Genomic DNA, 17,916 nt, shown 5'->3' with positions numbered 1-17,916 from the left:
CACAGCCATTGTGCTAGTTGGTATGCCGGAAACACTTTAAAATTTACGAGTGGCTCTTTCCACAGAATGCGTGCGACATTTTTACAACCACAGTCCGCAATGCCCGACGGTCCGTGTCCGTCAGCGAGTGAGATCTACCTAGTCTCGGTTTAGCTGTGGTCGTTCCGTCGCTTTTCCACTTAACAATCGCTTCATCGACTTGGGCAGCTTTATGCGGGTTCAAATGTCCCTGATAAAATTGTTGCTTAGTTGACACTCAATGACTAGTCCACTTCTCTCACTGAGCTCTCCCGACCGATCCATTCTACTCCTCCTGTTCCTCTACTAACAATATGATACTACCTGTCTCCTTTATAGTGCCAGGTCCACCTCTGGTGACATCTAGTGGTAAATTTCGTATTATATTTGGGTGTCCGGGTACTTTTGATCAGCTAGCTTACTTCAGGACTGTATGAGCTTAACCACTTTTATATACATTTCTTGCACAACTTTCAAGCTGCTGTGAAATACACTGGAGCGCCAAAGAAACTGGTATAGTACATTCGAATACAGAGACGTGTAAACACGCAGAATACGGCGCTGCGATCGGCAAAGTCTATATGACAACAAGTGTCTATCGCAGTTGTTGGATCGATTACTGCTGCTACAGTGGCACGTTATCGAGATTTAAGTGCGTTTGAACGTGGTGTTATAACTGCAGCACGAGCGATGCTACACAGCATCTCCGAGGTAGCGATGGAGTGGGGATTCTCCCGTGCAACCATTTCACGAGTGTACCGTGAATATCAGGAATCCTGTAAAACATCAAATCTTCGACATCGCTGCGGCGGGGAAAGATCCGGCAAGAACGGGACCAAAGACGACTGAACAGAATCTTTCGACGTGACAGAAGCGCAACCCTTCCGCAACTTGCTGTAGATTCCAGTGCTGGGCCATCAACAAGTGTCAGTGTGCGAACCATTCAACGAAACACCATCGATATGGGCTTTCGGAGCCGAAGGGCTACTCATGTGTCCTTGATGAATGCACGACACAAAGCTTTAAGCCTCGCCTGGGCCCATCAGCACCTACATTGAACTGTTGATGACTGGAAACATATTGCGTGGTTTAACGAGTCTCGTTTCAAATTGTATCCAGCGGTTGGACGTGTACGGGTATGGAGACAACCTCGTGAATCCATGGACCCTGCATGCCAGCAGGGGACTGTTCAAGCTGGTCGATGCTCTCTAATGGTGTGCCGAGTGTGCAGGTGGAGTGATATGGGACCCCTGATACGTCTAGATACGACTCTGACAAGTGTCACGTACGTAAGCATCCTGTCTGATCACCTGCATCCATTCGTCTCCATTGTGCATTCCGACGGACTTGGGCAATTCCAGCAGAATAATGCGACACCGTACACGTCCATAATTGCTACAGAAAGGCTCCAGGAACATTCTTCTGAGTTGAAACACTTTCACTGGTCACCTAACTCCCCAGGCATGGACATTAATGAGCGTATCTGGGATGCCATGAAACGTGCTATTTACAAGAGATCTCCACCCGTCGCACTCTTACGGGTTTATGGCAACCCTGCAGGATTCCTGGTGTCAGTTCCCTCCAGCACTACTTAAGATATTAGTCGAGTCCATGCCACGTCATGCTGCGGCATTTCTGCGTGCTCGCGGGAGCCCTAAATGATGTTACGCAGGTGTACCGGTTCTTTCGCTCTTCTGTATAGGACATGTTTAATCTGAATGTAGCCCGCATCTCGTGGTCGTGCGGTAGCGTTCTCGCTTCCCACGCCCGGGTTCCCGGGTTCGATTCCCGGCGGGGTCAGGAATTTTCTCTGCCTCGTGATGGCTGGGTGTTGTGTGCTGTCCTTAGGTTAGTTAGGTTTAAGTAGTTCTAAGTTCTAGGGGACTGATGACCATAGATGTTAAGTCCCATAGTGCTCAGAGCCATTAATCTGAATGTATATATGCCACTGCTCCTTAGGCAGAAACACACTGCTGATGAATGATAAATGAATGCTCCAGGATTACGATGTTTCGGGTCTTCTGTCCGCGCTTGAGAGTAGCGACAGCAAAAATTTATTGCCGTATATACTGCTTCATACGAGGTTCCGTTAGACTGTGCGGTCGTATCGTCCTTTCAGATACCACGTGTCTGATAAGTGACGTAGCCTCATGTGACCCCCAGAGGGACGCCCTTTACCGGGCTTTAGCAGTCTCGCGCCATAAGCGATTTGGTGCAACGGTGTAGAAAAGCCAGCGGCATGACTCATTGTCTACGGTATATTCAGATGCCGGTAACGGAGTAAACGCGATAGTGTCAAGGTGACGATGGAGAAGGAAGGCCAGAGAGAATCCGCTGTTGACAGAGCGGCTTGGTGGGGCAAACAGCGCTATCACGCGCTGCGGATTACGGTACGTCACTTCCCGTGTGCGCGCTTTTTAGCGTTTGAACTGCCGCAGCGGGCATCAAAACAGAGCTAGTGTTCTGCCGTGTTGCTCTCCAGTTGTTCTCAACGACGACCGTGGTATGTAGCTTGCTGAGCATCTGTACATTAGTGGGTATGTGGAAAAATGTTCACCATTGTAAAAGTCTGGTATTCCATTCTCGGTTCAACCTAATAAGGTTTTTTCTAGAAACTGGTGTAACTTTCACCTTTCGCAAAAATGTGCGTATGTGAAAACATTATGAAATTGCTCCAATATTCGGAATCGACAATCTGTAAGTCACACTATAGCTATAGAGAGAGACAGTTCTCAGGCCGGAAGTTAACAGCGTTTCCAATAGGGTAATGCCTATCGGAGTAATGTGCTGAAACAATTGAAGACTGACAAATACTCTGCGAGTTCTAGTGGCCGCATGTAAAGGTGCTGCACTGCAAATCGGATGGTTGGGCTTTTGATTCCTGTATTTGTTCCAGGATTTTGCATTTGGCGCTTAAGACGACGTTCAATTTTGGTAGTGCTGTGTGTGCGTGGTGTGTGCATACGTGTGTGTGACGGTGTGTGTGTGTTGGTTGGTAGGTGCGTGTGTGTAGAAATAACGATGTTGCACCGTAGATCAGATTCCTTATTAAACTGTAAGGTTTTCTAGTACATCTACGTCTACATGATTACTCTGCAATTCACAATTAAATGCCTGGCAAAGGATAATCGAACCACCTTCAAGGTATTTCTCTACCGTTCTACTCTTGAACAGCGCGTGGGAAAAACGAACGCTTAAATATTTCCGTGTCAGATTTTATTCCTCTTATTTTATGATGATGATCATTTCTCCCAATGCAGGTGGGTGCCAACAAAATATTTTTACATTCGGAGGAGAAAGATGGTGACTGAAATTTAATGTTACGATCCTGCTGCAACGAGAAACGCCTTTGTTTTAATTATTGCCATCTCAATTCACGTACCATGTCCGAGACACTGTCTCCCCTTCTTTGAACGTTTTCGATGTACTCTGTCGGTTTCATCTGATGCGGATCCCACACTGCTCAGCAGTACTCCAGTAGAAGCCGGGCAAGTGTAGTGCAAGCAGTCTCTTTTGCAGACCTGTTGCAATTTCTAAGTTTTCTGCCAACAAATCGGAGTCTCTGGTTTGCTTTCCCCACAACATTATTTATGTGACGGTTTTAATTTAAGTTATTGATAACTGTAACCCCGAGTATTTAGCTGAGTTTACAGCCTTTACGTTTGTCTGATTTATCTGATTTATCGGATGTCTTTTACTATTTCCGTGGATGACTTCATACTTTTCATTATTTAGAGTCAATTGCCACTTTCCACACAATGCACATATCTTGTCTAAATCATTTTGCAATTGGTTTTGATAATGTGATGATTTTACAAGGCGGTGAATGACAGTGTCATATGCAAACAATCTAAGAGGGCTGTTCATATTACTCTAATGGCTCTAAGCACTATCGGACGTAACATCTGCGGTCATCAGTCCCCTTAGAACTACTTAAACCTAACTAACCTAAGGACATCACACACATCCATGCCCGAGGCAGGATTCGAACCTGCGACCGTAGCAGCAGCGCGGTTCCGGACTGAAGTGCCTAGAACCGCTCGGCCACAGCGGCCAGCTTCATATTGCTCCTAAATCATTTACATAGGCTAGGAATAGCAGGGGACCTGTAACACTTGCTTGGCGAACGCCAGATATTGCATCGGCTTTACTGACGCCTTTCGCCCTGACCTTTCTGGCAGGAAGTAACGAATCCAGCTGCACAACTCAGACGATACTCCGTCTGCAAGCAAATTGATTAGAAGTCGACTATGAGGAACAATGTCAAAAAACTTCTGGAAACCTAAAAATATGGAATCAATTTGACATCCCTTGTGGCTATCACATTACTTCGTGAGAATAATAAACCAGTTTCGTTTCATGAGAACGATATTTTCTGAATTCTTGTCGGCTGTTCATCAATAAATCGTTTTCTTTGTGGTAATTTATGATGTTCGAACACAGTATATGCTCCAAAATCCAATTTGAAATGGACGTTAGTGATATGCGTGTGTAAATCAGCGGATTACTCCTTTTCGTTTCTTGAGTATTGATGTGACCTGCATAACTTTTCGATTAGCGAGCCGTTGTGTTGATTGCTAAGATTAGAGCTGTTATATCAGCATACTCCGAAAGGAGCCCAGCTCGTATACAATATGGACCGGAGGATTTAAGAAACCTCGCTGTATAGACAATATTTACATCCAAGTAACTCGTGCTAGCAGTTGCTCTTAATTTGAATCCTGGAATCGAACTCCCATGCTCAAAACAGCTTTCAACGTCTGATTACAAATCAGTTTATCTGTTAAACTTTACTTTAAGCTTGTAAGTGAGAGAAATTTTGGAAAATGCTTGAACTTATGCTTGAAGTTTGAAGAACTCTCCAAGTGCCCCCATTATGAATCACTGGATAAATATAGTCTGGGTAATTTTTGGGCCGTTCTAAACAAAAACAAGATTTTTCACGCATTTCCTGAACTATGTGTCGTACAATGATATAATTTTGCGAGTGTATTCAGTGGTGCATACAGGTACTGTCTGTCAACTGTGTTGCGAATATAATTAATAGTCAAGGAGCAGCAAATGAAAACGTCATGTCTCATGTTGCAGTTTTACTGCATGAACAACGAAAATGTATTAAGCGATGAAATTCTTTCATTTAATCACTTAAAGGGTGCTGTCAGGGAGAAAAAGTTTCGTAAAGGATTTCAATTATATGTAAAGTTTGTTGGAAGTCACTAACTGCTCTCATTCTCAAAGTGGAGGAATACGATCCTGCCGGTCGGAGTGGCCGTGCGGTTCTGGGCGCTACAGTCTGGAACCGAGCGACCGCTACGGTTGCAGGTTCAAATCCTGCCTCGGGAATGGATGTGTGTGATGTCCTTAGGGTAGTTAGGTTTCATTAGTTCTGAGTTCTAGGCGACTGATGACCTCAGAAGTTTGGTAGCATAATGCTCAGAGCCATTTGAACGAATACGGACCTGGCATTTGCGAGTCATCAGCATGCCTCGAGACAAACACACAGTTTACAACTGTAATACTTGTCTAATTGCGTTACATATTACAAATAAGATCATATCTCTTAATGAGTCGATTATGACAGCATTTTTAATCTTTAAATTCGGTCAATAGCTGCGCGAAATAATGAAAACCATAGTTTTTGGTGCCCCTGGAGGTCGTTAGATAGGTAGGGTGCAGCTGCTATCGGCTTCCAGGATTGCGGCTTACTGATATACCTGAGGTGCCAGAAGGTACGGGACAGCGATATGCACATACACAGACGGCGGCAGTATCGTGTACACAAGGTATAAAAAGACAGTTATTTAGCGGAGCTGTCATTTATACTCAGTTGATTCATATGAAAAGGTTACCGTCTTCGATATAGTCGCACGACAGGAATTTGAACGTGGAATGGTAGTTGGAGCAAGACGCATGGGACATTCCATTTAGAAAGTCATTAGGGAAGTCGATTTACAAGCTCCACAGTGTCGAAAGGGTGCCGAGAATACCAAATTTCGGGCATTACTTCTCACCACGGACAGCGCAGTGGCCGACGGCCTGCACTAAACGACCGAGAGCAGCGGCGTTTGGGTAGAGTTGCTAGTGCTTACAGGCAAGCAACACTACGTGAAATAACCGCAGAAATCAATGTGGGACGTACAAAGAACATATCCGTCAGGACAGTGGTGCGAAATTTTACGTTAATTGGCTATGGCAGCAGATGACTGACGCAAGTAGAGGTCTGCATTATCTCCGATTTTTACCGGCGAATCCCGCTCGCCCCTCTGACTCTCGGCAGTATGCGGCCGAGCGTCCTCTTCCGCCGGCTGTGGGCAGCCGATAGCCAGCGCTCGGCCGAGTGCGCCAAACGCTCAGCCGGTCGTCAGTAACCGGTGGACGCAGTGCCAGCGAGCGGCGCTTCGTCACACTCCTTGAGATCAGAGGCCACCGCTTCACATTAACCACTCACTTATTTCTTTTACAAATGTCTTTCGTTGTTTACTACCAGTTCTATGACCTAAATAATACACTTGTATATGTTACATTTGATGTTTGTTAACATTTTGCAGACTACTGGGGTTTCGCCTTTGAGGTTATCATGTATTCCAGTAATTGTAACGTTAAAAACTGTGATGTCTGTATTTAGTATTTTGTTCCGTTCGGTGGACAAACGGGAACACAGTAGTCTAATCATGGACTATGTGTAGCCTATCTCCAAACTCGGCCACGTAAACGTTGTATTAATATTGAATGCAGGATCGGGAAGGAATGACGGAGTTAAAAGTAATACTCACGAAATTTTGTTGCACAAACGTTAATTTCTGAACAAGTTATGACCTGTACATAACGTTACAAGTCAATCATGACTATACAATTCGTTTTTCGTCATTGGTGCTCCCTGATACACTAGCGTCATTTGTGTTCCTGGAGCTATTACTACAGCTGGCTGTTTCAACTTCTTCCTGTGAAGTCAATGAAAGTGGAATCATACATTTATAGAGTTTGAGAAATGTTTCCTTCCTTGTGACTACGTGGTATGTTGTGAATACTTACGTAATTTTGATGGATCAATAAGAGATCATCCACCTCCTCTGATACCAGGCACGATCTTTTGCTGGACTGCAGGTGACCGGCCTGGCTAAAATTTCTCTCGCTGGGAGCACTAGTGGCAGGAATACAGAGAACTCTTCTGGCTACTACCGACAGCCTTGGGAATAACCCCGCGTGTGTTTTCCACCACTGCAAAATTTGTCCTTCGGCACAGCTACAGTCGGATTTGGAGAGCAAAAGGTACTTGTCGAGTTCATTGGTAGTAACTGTGTGTCCATCTTCGTCGTCCTCATCCGAACTCCAGGCCATCCTGGACTTTTTCATGGGAAAAACTTGGTCACTGTTTGCTTGAATGGACTCTAAACATGAATGAAAAAATCCGTAAGATATTCCTGTCACCTTCAAATATGTATACACCGTGGTTAGAATTACTGGTTACTAAACGACTATATTTACGGTACATTATATATATATATATATATATATATATATATATATATATATATATATATATATATATATATATATATCGCACAAATTACATCAAAACGCGTTGTGGAATGTTTAAGCCTGGAAACCTTTCTCAAATATCACCCTGTAGACGTAATAAATGTTGATCTAACGAAAGATGGCAGATGAGACAAACAAACATTCGTTTACTAATTGGTTTCAGTGAATGATCCTTACCATTTATGGGCAGTTCCGAGTACAATCGTCGAACTTCAGCATACGCGGCTTGCTTTTCGTCTGCTGTGAGTTTCTTCAAACGACGCCGTGATGGCCATAGAACAGTGGCAACGTAATGGATAGCCTCAATTTTGCACTTCTCTGTGATGAAGTATGCTGCTCTCCTTTTTATTTTCGCCATGAGCTGAAAAGGAAACCCAATATACATAACTGCACTCTGATAATTCAACAGTTGTATAAAGGATCGTAACCTATAGAAAGTGTTCTTACCTCGTTGTTACTGTCTACTGGTTCACAATGATGTAACAGACTCTTGTACCACGGCAGCACACGTTCCGGCGTTGTTATCTTTGCAGTTTCCAAATCCAAACTCGTTTCTTTAAAGGAGGTTAAAAAAGCGACAACGTCTCGTGGGCACCCTTCTTGGAAGGTTTCTAAGAGTGTCGATTGCCCCCGGGATTCTAGTAGGTCTCGAATATCGTCGATTTGACTTATGACGCAATTGAGCATTAACAGTATACTGTTCCACCGAGTTACAGCTTCTTGCTTCACAGAGTGCCGCAGACGCCCCGAGTGACCCGATCTCTTCAAATAGCCTACTATAGATCTTGCTGATAGTAGGCACGACAGGATTTCAGGGGCTTCGTCTTCTAAAAACGTCTCTTGAAATGTGTGACGAAGCGCAGTCATCAAGCAGTGATCAAAGCAAGTGAGACGGTCGTAAGATTCTAGTGTCTTCTTCATATTAGCTCCTTGGTCGGAGACAAAGTAACATTTCGTAAGATCATTCTTGTTAATTCCTAACTGAAGTATCCGCTCTTCGATTTCGTGCCGTATGTTCTCTCCCGTCTTAGGTACGTCCGGAAACTCGGTTGTTATCAAAACAAGCGTTTCTGGCTGCCACTCATCATTCACATAATGCGACGTCACAGTCAAAAAATTTCTCTTCTTGCAGTTATCAGACCACAGATCAGCGTCTAAAGTGCACATTTTATTCTTTAAGGCACATATTAGCTTGGGCACCATTGTCACCCGTATTTTGTCTGCCTTTTCTTTAATATGCCGCGATACAGTGGTAGGGTGCGGAAGAACATCTTCTATACTGACTTTGCTGTAAGTGGCGCCAACATTGATGAGCTCCTGCTGTTCAGTATCTCCTCATCATTAAATACGTGATCCACCCATCTATCGGCCAGCATTCTTCTGTAGCACCACATTTCAAACGCTTCCATTCTCTTTTTGTCCAAACTGTGTATCGTCCATGTTTCACTTTCATACATGCCTACACTCCATACAAAAAATTTCAAGAAGGAGTTCGTAATACGTAGATCTGTATTCGATGTCTTCGGAAACGCTTCTCTTGCCATTGCCGCTCTACATTTTATATCCTCTCTACTTTGGCCATCATCAGTTATTTTGCTGCCCAAATAACGAAACTCATCTACTACTTTGTCTCATTTCCTAATCTAATGCCCTCAGCATCAACTGATTTAATTCGACTACATTCCATTATCCTTTTTTGCTTTCGTTGATGGTCATCTTATACCCGCCTTTCAAGACTGTTTATTCCTTTCAGCTGCTCTTCCAAGGTCTTTGCTGCTCTGACAGAATTACAATATCATTGAAAAACCTCAAACTTTTTATTCCTTTTCTCTGAACTGTAAGTTCTTCTCCACTAGGATAGACTGGGTACGGTTGTGCCAGGGTACGGTTGTGACAGTCGCCATATTATCCAAACAATAAAGAATAACGTTGAGAGTGGGAGGGAGACAAAAGCGGCGTGCCTGTCTGGACTTGTGTCACAATATTGCGTCAGCCGTCGCGCGACAATAACGCTAGCAGCGGTCTACATTACTTTTAAACAGTCAAAAGTAAGTTTCTTGATCCCATTTCTTTTAATGATTGTTGCTATATGTGTACTGATAAAGTAATGAGAGTTTCTTCTCGTTTAACGTTAAACATTAGTAGTTTAATATCAGTGATTACTTCGCACGTAGAAAATTTTGTATTGCCATTGCGATGTTTTTCTTGTGGAGGAGTGCGTTGGGTACGGTTGTGACATATTTTCTGGGTACAGTTGTGACATGTTTTAAACGTACGGTTGTGACATATTTTCTGGATACCGTTGTGACACGAAGATAATAATTTTTTTCTAGATGCCCAGAAAGAGGTTGAGAAAGACTGACAGAGGGCAGTGTGGCATTACAAAATATGAAGACGCTTATAAAGAAGTGAAAAACGGGAGTTCTATACGCAGAGCCGTGAAAATGCACGAAGTTAATCGCATGTCTTTGCTACGATACATTCGTAAACGTGATGGAGTCACTGCAGGCCAGAATGAAGACAGCGTCAGCATGGGATATGTCGCACATAATAAAGTGTTCTCTGAGGAGCAGGAACAAACACCAGCTGGCACTTTATGTAACACGATGCGCAGAAATATATTTTGGCCTTTCTCCGAAAGAGGTGCGGAAGCTAGCTTTCGAACTTAGTACTAAATACAGTCTGAAGCGACCTGCTACTTGGCTCGAGAATGAGATGGCTGGCGAGGAATGGTATCGTTCATTCATGAAGAGAAATCCTTCACACTCTGTTCGCGTAGCTCAAGCAACTAGCCTTTCAAGAGCAACGAGGTTTAATAAAACAAATGTAAAAGCTTTTTATGACAATTTGCAAACTGTTATGGACAGACAGAAATATGAACCACAGGATATATACAATTTTGACGAAACAGGCGTCACTACTGTCCAAAAACCTGACAAGGTAGTAGCAAGACGTGGGGTACGCCAAGTGGGAGCTCTTACTTCAGCTGAGCGAGGCACATTAGTCACAGTTGCTTTTGCAGTAAATGCCTTGGGGAATACTATGCCTCCTCTATTTATATTTCCACGGGTTCGTTATCGTGAGCATTTTGTTAGGGATGGGCCTGTAGGATCAATTGAGACTGCAAATCCTTCAGGATGGATGCAAGATGAATCGTTCTTAGTATTTCTCCAACATTTTAAGAAATTCTCTAATGCTTCTCAAACGCATAAAGTGTTGCTATTGCTGGATAACCATTCCTCACACATCCACATCAACACACTGGATTTTTGTAAAGAAAATGGAATCACATTGCTTTCATTTCCTCCACACTGTTCGCACAAACTTCAACCCTTGGAGAGATCTGTGTTCGGACCCTTCAAGAAAGCTATAAATACTGCTTGTGATGGCTGGATGCCGAGTCACCCTGGAAAAACAATGACAATCTACGATATACTAGGTATTATCAAAACTGCTATGCTTCTGGCTTTCGCACAATCGAACATTCAGGCTGGTTTTTGCAAAACTGGTATTCACCCCTATAATCGTAATGTATTTCAAGAAACTGACTTTGCATCTTCCTTTGTTACGGGCAGAGCACACCCTGACACAGAAAAGGATACTTGTGCAACACCATCTCTTGAAATGCACACACCGAACCCTGAGACTGGGAAAAACAATGCTGGAGTTAACAATGAAATACCACAGTTTTTAACACAAGAATTTGGCTTTTCACCATCGTTTGAAATAGAAAGACCTGACTCTGGAGAGAACAATCCTGAACGCAATGATGAATTGGAGCCACTTTCAGCTTCTTTATTATGCGAATCTTCAATCCCAAGTTCAAGTAGTATTGAGCTAACTGCGTCATTCTCAGCCACTCCACCTGTTTTCTCGCCTGAAATTGTTCGGTCTTTTCCTAAGGCTCCGCAAAGAAAAACAAGAGGTACCAGAAATAAAAAGTCAACCATTTATACAGACATGCCTGAAAAAGAGGCAGTTAGGCAAGAATATGACGAAAAAGAAAAACGATTGAAGGCTCAACAGGTAAAGAAACATCTTACTGAATCAAGAGCAATAAATAAATGAAAAAGAAAAAACAAAGCAAAGAAAAGGAAGATACCACCATCGTCATCAGATGAAGAAGATTATTTCTGTCTGGTTTGCTTAGGCCCATATTCAAAAAGTAGGCCTGGCGAAAAATGGATAAAATGTCGAGGAAAATGTGAGCTCTGGTCCCATTTGGAGTGCGCAGTGGCAGTCGGTTTTACATTTGTCATAATTGTGATGAGTCAGACTAGATCTCAGTGTTGTACTTTTGCACTTTTAGAACCAAGAATCAACTTTATATTCCTACTGTTCTTTGTTTTTTTGTGATCATATTTACACAAATGCTTAGATTTTCCTTGAATAAGACATTTTAAGATTTTTGTTTCACTGGTTTTTATAATGCCTATTTATTTATATGTTTTGTATTTCAACACACTTATTATATTGTATAGTTTGATATTTTAGTTAAATTCTTTTGCTGATTGTAATATGAGGACTGTTATAATAACAGCTATAGATGCTAGAGTTCCTTATTAATTACAAGCTATTAAAGTGTTCCAAGATTATATTTCTTTTGTTGCATAAAAGTTAAATTTTTACAGAAGAAGATTATGTTGCTATTATGTTAGATATTAGTTGCAATAAAACAGATTTTATATTATTTTGATGCAATATTTAACGTGTCACTACCGACCCCAGGTACTGTCACAACCGCCCCTGGGGTGTGGTCGGTTGTGACATTTTTCATTTTTTTTCTAATTTGCTCCTATGAGATAATCATTGTAACTAGCGACAAAATTTTAATATTTTCATTTACACAAACGTACACTGTACTATAAAAAAAATTTTTACTCCATCTAACTCGCATAGTAACAACAATACAGGGAATCAAATGAAAATTGTCACAACCATACCCAGTCTACCCTACAGACTGAATAACCTTGGGATAACCCTGTCTCACTCACTCCTCAACCACATCTTCCCTTTCATGCCCCTCGACTCTTATAACTGCCATTTATACAAGTTGTAAATAACCTTTCGGTCTCTGTATTTTACCCTTATTAACTTCAGAATTTCAAAGAGAGTGGTCCAGTCAATAACGTACTCTAAGTCTACAATTTCTGTAAACGTAGGTCTGTCTTTCCATAAACTATCTTCTAATAGGAGTCGTAGGACCAGTATTGCTCAGATTACTGGATTCCGAAGAAATGTACGAATATTTGTCCGCAATGTAAACTGTTCTTCCCCCAAGTGGCCGTCTACCACTTTTTTCATTCTTCTGTAAATAATTCGTATCAGTATTTTACAGCGAAGACTTATTCAACTCGAAGATCAGTAATATTCACACATGTCACTACATGCTTTTTTCGGAAGTAGAATTATTACATTATTCTTGAAGTTCGAGAATATTTTGTCTGTCTCATACATCTTGCACAGCAGGTACAATGCTTTTGTCATGACTGGCTCTGCCACAGATATCAGCAGTTCTGACGGAATGTCGTCTACTCCAAGGGCCTTGATTAAACTTAAATCTTTCAAACCTCTGTCAAACTCTCCTCTGCCCTTTCTGTAATACTACCTTGATTTCCATTGTAGAGCTCCTCTACGTACTCTTTCCACCTTTTAGCTTTCCCTTATTTGCTTAGTACTCCCTCTGAGCTCTTGATCTTCATACAGCTACTTTTCTTTTCTCCAAAGACCTCTTTAATTTTCCTGTGGTCGGTATCTACCTTTCCCCTACTTATGTATACTTCCACAGGCTTGCATTTGGCCTCTAGTCATTTCTGCGTAGCCATTTTGCACACTTGTCAGTCTCATTTTTAAACGTGTATGTTCCCTTTTGCTTGCCTCGTTTATATATATATATATATATATATATATATATATATATATTTTCTCATTTCACCAGTTCATTCTCGTATATATATATATATATATATATATATATATATATATATATATGTATATATTCTCATTTCACCAGTTAAATTCAGTATGTTCTGTGATATCCAAGGATTTCTCCTTGGCTCTTCACCCATTAGATCCTCTGCTGCAATCAGTATGTCATCTCCCAGAGGTACCCATTCGCCTTCTACTGCATTCCTTTCCAGTGTTTCAGTCATTCAGTCAGCTCTTTCCTAATGGTCCATCTGAAACTCACAACAACCTCTGGTTCTTTCAACGTGTCCAGGTGCCATCTCCTTTTTGCAATTCCTTCAGTTGTAATCTACAATTCATAAGCAATAAATTATAGTCAGAGTCCACATCTGCCCCTGGAAATGTTTTACAGTTTCAAATCTTGTTGCGAAATCTCTGCCTTACAATTATGTAATGAACCTGAAATCTTCCAAGTCTCTTCCACGTGCACGATCTTCTTGCACGATTCTTGAAATCAAGTTTTAGCGATGACTAAATTACGCTCCGTGCAACATCCTAGCAGGCGGCTTCCTCAGTCATTTCTTTCCCTCAGTCCACATTCACCTGCAATTTTTCCTTGGCTTATTTTTCACACTATCGAATTCCATTCCTCCGTCACATATCAATTTTCGTCTCCCTTAACTAGATGAATAATTGATTTTATCTCATCATACATTTCTTCAGTCTCTGCATCGTATGCTGAGTTAGTTCAAATGGTTCAAATGGCTCTGAGCACTATGGGACTTAATATCTATGGTCATCAGTCCCCTAGAACTTAGAACTACTTAAACCTAACTAACCTAAGGACATCACACAACACGCTAAGCTAGTACGAATATAAATTTGCATTGCTTCCTGTTTATCTTGGCTACTGTAATGCACTGCTGTTTTCCGCCGGCCGGTGTGGCCAAGCTGTTCTAGGCGCTACAGTCTCGAACCGCGCGACCGCTACGGTCGCAGGTTCGAATCCTGCCTCGGGCATGGATGTGTGTGATGTCCTTAGGTTAGTTAGGTTTAAGTAGTTCTAAGTTATAGGGGACTGATGACCTCAGATGGTAAGTCCCATAGGGCTCAGAGCCATTTGAACCATTTTTTTTGCTGTTTTCCTGTTCACTACCAGACCTACCGCTGCGTTACTCCTATTTGATTTTGTATTTATAATCTTATTACTAACCTGACCAGAAGTCCCGTTTCTCCTGCCACCAAACTTTACGGATTCCCCCTGTAACTAACTACAACCTATTCATATCCTTTTTTTAAATTTTCTAACCTATTTGTCCGATTAAGCTATCTAACGTTCCTTCATCCGATCGCAGTTTTTTTTTCGTGATGTCGACAACATTCTGAAGAGTCTCCGCACGGGGGTCCAAACTGGGGAGTATTTTACTTCCGCAATATTTTACCTAGTAGGATGCCACCATCAGCCATACAATAGGGCTTCATGCCTTAGGGAAAAAACAGTTGAAGTTTCCCCTTGCTTTCAACCGTTCGCCGTACCAGCGCAGCAAGTCAACGTTGGCTGATGTGAGAAGTTCAGATTGTTGCCCCTGCAACTATTGAACAGGCTGCTGCCCCTCTTCAGTAATTACACGTTGTTTGCCCTCTCCGTCGTGGTTGTATCTTCGGTACGGCTATCTGTATTCAGTCTAGAGATAAACATGAAAAAGATCAAACTACTGGTTATTAATCGTCAAGGTTTTGATCAAATCCAGATTTCTTAAAGGACCTGAAGGTACTGAATGATTGAGTATGTCTAGGGTATCTGAACAGTGACACAGGAAAGTGTGTTAAAGAAATAAAACGAGAAATCGTTCCTAGCAGAGCCGGAATGGTTACTCACTATCATCTGGCACAACCGGGAAATATCCAAAACAACGGAGATGATCTTGGTGGAATCATTACTTTTCCCTGTGTGGAATATATTACGAGTATCATGGAGAGAAAGATGAATCATTGTTACCATTATAGAAGAACTTATCATCACAAGAAGTTTATCATTCCATGTCAGTCGAAGATACTTCCAGTTCCTTGGGAACATTTTGAGAAAAGAAGAGGGTAATTTAGAAAAAACCGTCTTGCGAGTGAAAATCGAATGCAGAAGACCAAGAGGAAGGGCAGCAAGTAGATCGTTGGATCAAGCGAAGATTATCGGCCTACCTCTTCACATTATATTAAGAAGTGTTGAAGATCGCTGTGGATACAGGCGTCTAGTCGAAGATTCAATTACTTAAGAACTGAATGAAGAAATGAGGTCGCGACACTCGGCAATGAATAAACCGAATAATGATGATGAAATAGGCCAATATTTTTTAACGAAGTCAGAGACAACTAGCAGCTGCACACTCAGAATTATCTCGAAAACGTCTCGTTCGGGTAATGTCTAGCAATGTAAACTTTCAAAGGCGTCAATTTTTGTCATTATGACACACCCTATATATAACTTTACCACGGGAAACGAACTGTGAAAATGGTACTCATATGCTTATATCTGTCCGAATGAATATCTTTAATGTTCTTAGTATAAGAAGAAAGAATCCTTGATACCCTTTATAACACGATCCTCTCCACAGGCACTACCCTGAGCTGTGGAAAACCTCTGAAATCCTACTTTTCCTTAAATCAAACTCACACATCGACCCATCTGCCACATCTCAGCATTTAACAAGGTCTCCGAACCTCTCCCAACATATCCATAAACTTCTGAACCATTAGTTAACCCTTCCTCTCTCCTCTCCTTTATCTTCTCTACACTGCTGATATACTTAAACCATGTCCTACTGTTCACCTTCTTCATTGTGCTAATGACATTGTACTCACAACCCTTTATCCAACATTCCAGAAATCCCAAGGATCCCTCCAATTAAACAATTTTCTTCCTGGTGTAACCAGTGATTCTTGATGATAAACCTTTCAAAACACAGACAATAACTATATCACCTACATATTCCGTATGCGTGACTTCTACATAACCAATTGTAACTGTCCTACTTAGTTTCCAAAAACACTAAAATATCTTTGACTAGCCCTCAACCGGCTGTTAACGTGAAAAAAATCACCTATTAACCATCCATCAGAGAACCCACAATAGATTAAAAGTACTAACCGGCCCAATATTGGAATTGTGACTCTCAGCTGTACTCCTCACCACGAAACGTTGATCTGCCCTATCTGCTACGCCATTGTTGCCTGGTTATCCGCTCCACACAAGGTCTGTTACTCCCCCCAAACCCTTGGGCTCTAATCACTCTGTCTTGTTCTCCACATCCATTTACCTTCCACCTAAGATAAAAGATACGTCGATAATTCTAACAGATGAGCAGTACTAACTCGTGAGGCGAAGAGCATGTCGCAGTGGATGGGGCTTACGGATCATTACCATCAGGTCATCAACCTGCTGTCATCTCATGAAATTGCTATCCTTCCTCGCTGACAATGAACACCTCAACTTATCTTTCACTGCTGGCAAACTAGAGTCCACAAACCTGTTCCTCACCTCTCATACTTCATATCAGAGCTCCGCCTTCCATCTTCATATTTTCCCATACCTTCTCCTTCCCACAATCCCAAACACCTACCTCCATCCCCATAGATAGTAATCACTGGACCCCTATAGTTACACCCATATCCTTCTATGTCACAGAACAGCTGATGTCGTCCACCTCCCCCCCCCCCCTCCCCACTCCTCAACCATATTTTCTCCAGTGCAGGTCCAACTATTTACTGGAAGTACAGTACCCCTTTTTAAAGAATGTTGCCATTTGTGCAACGTGTTTTAAATACACACGTTTTTATCTTCACCTTAGTTTTCCGATTTCAGTTTAAAACAAGTAAAATCAACAGTTAAATGTTGTATAAATACCATCAAGAAGCCATCTGTTTGTAATTTTAATATATTTGAAAAAATTTTCATGCTTTAGTCATTTTTATTTCGCATTAAAGGCTTGTGGCTGAAGAGCGTGATCTTGTATCGCTGGCAGTTCATCCTCCACCCGTATAAAGCGAGGGATATGGACTAACAATAATGCAAATCGGCAGAAAATAAAAATTGCATGACATAATCAAAAGTGTATGTCATCCTCTTTCTGAACCAATTGTTATTATGTTGTAAAGCGAGGTTTTAAACACAAATACCTCTTACTGTGACGTAACCGATCAGTTATCGATTGCCGGCTTCGCTTATATTGGACATCACCACTGAAGTGAAAATCTTGAACCGGCCGGAGTGGCCGAGCGGTTCTAGCCGCTACAGTCTGGAACCGCGTGACCGCTACGGTTGCAGGTTCGAATCCTGCCTCGGGCATGGATGTGTGTGATGTCCTTAGGTTAATTAGGTTTAACTAGTTATAAGTTCTAGGGGACTGATGACCTCAGAAGTTAAGTCTCATAGTGCTCAGAGCCATTTGAACCATTTTT

General features: G+C 42.0%; 1 protein-coding gene across 3 annotated transcripts in view; it reads left to right on the top strand.

Annotated features, from left to right (window-relative positions):
* Positions 1–17,916, top strand: part of LOC124605616 (ATP-dependent translocase ABCB1-like) — a 242,334-nt gene that overhangs the window by 32,331 nt on the left and 192,087 nt on the right. Inside the window, exon 1 of one of the 3 annotated variants that reach the window (XM_047137425.1) lies at positions 2,333–2,408. The exons of the other annotated variants lie outside the window; for them this stretch is intronic. The gene's annotated coding sequence lies outside the window, so the exon portion shown is untranslated. Of the gene's footprint in view, positions 1–2,332; positions 2,409–17,916 lie in introns of those variants that run through there. 3 annotated transcript variants of the gene reach the window in all.

Source organism: Schistocerca americana, chromosome 3 (assembly GCF_021461395.2).
Source record: "Schistocerca americana isolate TAMUIC-IGC-003095 chromosome 3, iqSchAmer2.1, whole genome shotgun sequence".
Lineage (NCBI taxonomy): Eukaryota > Metazoa > Arthropoda > Insecta > Orthoptera > Acrididae > Schistocerca > Schistocerca americana.
This window is presented reverse-complemented; position numbering and strand designations above follow the sequence as displayed.